This window comes from Corvus brachyrhynchos, unplaced genomic scaffold (genome assembly GCF_000691975.1).
Source record: "Corvus brachyrhynchos isolate BGI_N302 unplaced genomic scaffold, ASM69197v1 scaffold68, whole genome shotgun sequence".
Lineage (NCBI taxonomy): Eukaryota > Metazoa > Chordata > Aves > Passeriformes > Corvidae > Corvus > Corvus brachyrhynchos.
This window is the reverse complement of record NW_008240039.1, coordinates 2,013,270-2,018,136: the sequence shown is the minus strand read 5'-3', so window position 1 is coordinate 2,018,136 and position 4,867 is coordinate 2,013,270.

Here is a 4,867-nt window from a genome sequence, read left to right as displayed (position 1 = left end):
CCAAATGAACGATGAAGTGAATGCTCCTCTTAGTTCCCCTCTCGGCTGGGCAGGGGTCAGCGTTTCTGCTGGAAATAGCTTTTGTTACCTGCTGCTCCTGGATCCACTTGCAGCCCTCTCTCTCCCTTTTCAGCCCAAGTCTCCTCTGCTGCAGCATCGCAGTACTTTTGGGACTCCTTCCCTGTCCCTAAACTCTTCCAGACAAATTTCACACACACCTGGAAGCTTTGGAGGCAAATCGATGAGGGTGATCAATCACTTTGTGACCAGCAGTGTCACTTGTTGCGTGTCCAGGCTGATCTCGGCTCTCCTCGGTGAGGTGGAATTTGGGCAGCACAGAAATGCACACAGGTATCCATCGCCCTGTTCCTTCCCTCCGGTGCTCCAGAGCTGCAGGAAGCTGAGCACTCAGCCCTGTGAGTGTCTCAAGCCCCTCGGGAACGCCCCAGGCATTTGGAAGGAGAATTGATACCCACAGCCCTATTCCTGCATCTCCCCTGTTTCAAACGTGGCTGTCCCGGCAAAAGGCAAATTCCCTGGCACGTGCAGAGGGAAGCAGAGCCCCCGTGTCTGTTCCTTCTGGGGGGTTTGATTCCTTTCCTACAGATTGTGATCACACCGTGCTAGCAATAAAACAAACACAGCAACTCTGTTTACTGCTTAGCTATAAAAAAAGCCCTAAAAGGTCACCCCCGAGGATGTGGGGCAGGGTTGGCCAGGTAACAGCTGCACTCTGACCTCTGCTTCTCCAGAAGCGGCTGCTGCTCTGCAGGTACTTATGAAACTGAAGGAAAACATCTTAATTTAAAAAAAAAAGTCCCCAGCACAAAGGAACATTTAGGGTATTTCTGAATGAAAGTGCAGAGACACAGTCCAGCAAGGCTGAGATCAGGTGCACAGCTCCCTGCCAGGGCTGCTGGTCCCTGTGGCTCCCCCCGGAGCCCCTCCTGTGCACCACCTGAGCAGGCATTCAGGCATTCACTCCATTCTGTTCCCTTTTAACTCCTGTTACCCGAGCTGGCACCGGTCCCAGCCCTGTTTCCTATGAGTGATTGCACAAGAGCCCGGTGTAGCAGTGGCACAGGAAAGCAGCAGAGACATCTGACCTGTGTTAGATCAAAATCTCCCGGCGTGGTTGTTTGTCCTGAAGCTGCTTCAGCCGGCTTTGAGAGAGGTTCTTTCTTTTTTTCACCAATTGGGCCCTGTGATTTTTCATCATAATGGGCTCGGATCCATTACATGGAGAAGTGAAATGGTTCCTTCAACAGGAAGAGCTTCCTAGGAAACATTACACGGGCAAATCTCAGCACAACTCATCGGTTTTTTTTTTTTTTTTTGTGCGGCCAGTATTTAAAAATCTGGAGAGAAAAGGCTGTAAACTTGCACAGGAAGATGAAACAGCCTTCAGACAGTGCGATGTGTCTGGGAAGAGTCTGGGTCACTCCTCGCTTGCGGGAGAAACCTGGAAAGCCTCTGGCAGGGTGTCTCCTGTAGGCAGGAAGCTGGCCAGGAGCCACATTCCAGTAACCCCAGTGGTGATTCTGCAGGCCACATGGGTGCATCCAAAGCTTTTTTTTTTTTTTAGGGGGGCAAGTTTTGTCCTTGGTGGATCAGGGTGGGTTTTTGTTCTTTGTAAGGACCTCTAGGCCATGTGCTGTGCTTTGGCAGGACATCAGTAGAAACCTCTGCAGTCAGCTGAAAGCATATTTCTAACAGATGGGTTTGGAAACTCCACAAGGAAGAGAAATCTTTACTAAAGGTATTGTAGTGGTTTCACCAGCATTATCTGCCCCATCTGCAATGCACAGAGCTGGCACAAAACCTTCTGACCCTCTGAGAGTGTTCCCACTGTGCTGCTGGTCCTTGGGGCTGCAGAGGGCAAGAACAGACCTGCTCCAGCCTCCACCACCGGGAATCTTGGTCATGGGAGCACCACGTTCAGCTGGTGCTCTCAAAGCTTGGCTCCAGCACGGCAGTGCTGCTCAGCGTGGTAGGAAAGGCAAAGGTTCAGCGAGGTTCTGGTCTTTTTTTTTTTTTTTTTACTTTCTCAGAGATGAACCTTTGCTGTCAATGACTTTCCAGTCAAATGTTGAACTCCCAGAGTTCAGGTTCATCTTGAACTCCCAGAGTTCAGGTTCCTGCTCTCAGAGATTGGCACTGCAGGCTCGGCTTAGGGCACATGAAATGGGCTTGGCCCATCTCAGAGCTGTTTGTTGGCCATGCACGCTGGACTGTGAAGCTGAGGGAGTTTCTCTGCACACTTGGGTCAGTGCTTTTTCTCTTGACAGCAGTTCAGCTGGTCTAATTTTGGTTTTCCCTCTTGGCTTTGTGGTAAGTGACCATATGAAAACCCTTCCTTAGCACAAGCAAACTGCCCCCACTTCCTCTCCTGCATGAGAGGATGAACCTGGAGAATAGCAACTTTGGACAGTTCCTTTAAATTCTCCTCTGGTTTGGCAGAGCAGCATTTTCCCGTTGCAGAATGGAGGAAAAAGATGGGTGCAGCTCGAATGAAAAGGTTTTTAAAAATTATCTTCCAGTTTTTAGAGGAAAAGTGATTAAATATGCTTAGCTGCTGGCAAGTACAGTTCCACCTTGGGCAAGAATCTCCTAGCAGGGTGATGACTGAATATTTCAGAGCCCTCCGAACAGTGGACAGAGAAGAGCCCCTAAGGAGCTGCTTTTAGAAAGATGCTGGGGAAGGCTGACTTTGCTTTCCTCTCTTTACCAGGAAAGCAGCACATCTCCTGTAACTCCCTAACCTTGGGATAATGCTGAACAGCTGCAGGCTTTTGCATGTGAGTCTGTGCTGGCAGAAGTTGTGAAAACTCGAGTTCTGGGGCTGAGGAGCTCCTAGGTGGCCTCCCTAGAACATTTGCCTAACAAATGGGCTGCAGATCACACGATAACATGCAGCAGGCCCGAAGGCAGCCAGATAACCACTGCCCCTCCTGGAAAAGCACCATCGGAGACTCCTCCAGCCACTCTCTGATTCCAATCTGCCTTTTCTTGGGCTGCTCCAACGCTGACAGTGGGAGCAGCTACAAATCTCCTGCGAAATAATCCTGATGTCCTGTCTTTGCTCTCCAGATGGACACAGCCCCGGGTGCAGTCATTACCAGGGAGCCTGCAGGGGCTCACGGACCCAGCTGGAATTCTCCCCACACTCCTATTTTTCTTCCTCCCCCATCCTGCTTTCCCATAAAAGGGAAAAAACTCTGCTCTAAAGGACTGCACTTAAAAATGCTGCAGCCCCTGGAGTGCCCTCTCTGATGGGGGAAGGGGGAGATGGCCACGGTGTGAAGAAACGTGGTGCCCAGAGCTGTGGGATCTGCACAGCAGCAGCTCCCGTTTCTCCTGCTCTCCCCATAGCCCCAGTGTGTTCCCAGGTGAACAAATTCCTCGCTGCTCGAGCCCTCTAGAGAGCTCTGGGAAGCTTCCAGGGCTTAATGTGCAGTTTCCCTTGCTGTGAAGCAGGAGATCCTGTTACAAACTGTGCCTGTTCCCTCGTCAGACCCGGAGCTCTCTCTGCTCACTGTCTCTGTCAGGACTGGGGCTTGTTTTTCCCTTTAACACATATTTTAGCCATGTGGTTTGCAACTGGGAAGAGCAGCTGAGCGATCTGTGCAACAGATATATCAGGCAAAGGGGGCATTTCTGAATATATATCAGGTGGAGAGGGCATTCTTGAAGTCTTTCTAGTTTTGGGTTATTGCAGAGTTGTTTTGTTTGATTGTTTTGTGTTTTTTTTCTGGAAGTGTTTTACACTTCCTACAGCAGTAAGATCTGGCTCTTCTGGAGTCAGAGAGGCCTGTGGGTCAGGGCAGTGCTGTGGAAGCTGTTACAGGGTTGAACAGTGAGTTGGCTGTACACTGTGATACTGAAAACCTGTCTCAGAGGGACACAGAAAAATAGGATACACCTCTGGCTTTGTCCCGAGTGCAAGCAGGACGATGTGAAGGATACCCAAGCACCTTTATCCTGCCCACAGGCTGTGTTTGTTTGGCTTGATTGCTTCCAACTGGCTGAGCGGGGCCAGGCCCTTTCCAAGAGCTGTAACTGAAGTGGATAATGCTTTCACAAAGAAGGCAAAGTAAATCTTGCTAAATGACAAAGACAACAGAACATTCCTGGTTGAAATCGAGCAATAAATACCCTGTGTGCTGAGGAATCTGTATCTGGAGCTTTGAGTGCCAGAGGATCTTTAAATCAGAATAGGCTGACTCTTTGTTAATCGTAATTAAAAATCAGCAAACAGGAAACAACAGATGCTAATCAGAGTTTAATTCTTGTCTTGGACTCCTGAAGAGTTGATTCTCAGGGGTGATTGTTCAGGTGCAGAGCAGTTCTACAGCTCCTATGCTAAATAAACACAGCGTTAGGGAGTTGTGTTGTGGCTTTTTGTTGGGTTTTGTTTGTCTTGTTTGTTTTTAAAGTCTCTGTCACAGCACACTAATTAAAAATGACTTAGCTGGGATATGCTGGCTGTACCGACTTGTCTCAGTCCTCCTTTTCTCATGTTCCTTCTAGTGACAGGAGAGGAAAAATAGGCTTTCCTGCAGTTTTTAGATGTTCTAACTGGATTTTTCAGCTTATATCAGGTGTAACGCTCTTGAAGACCAAAGCTGGCTAGATCAGCTTTGTGCCTGGGAGCTGCTTCTCAGAAATTCCAACCCCTGAAGTGGGAGTCACTTGTTAACTAAGTAATTAACTGGAAAACCCATTGAATTTTAAACCTAATTTGCATGCAGCTATTGTAATTTCATGCTGTTTATGTACTGGAGAATGCTTCATTCTCCAGTGTTTGCAGTTCTTAATTGAAAATATTGCTTACTCACTTCAGAAGCCTCTCAGTTGCCGTTGCTAC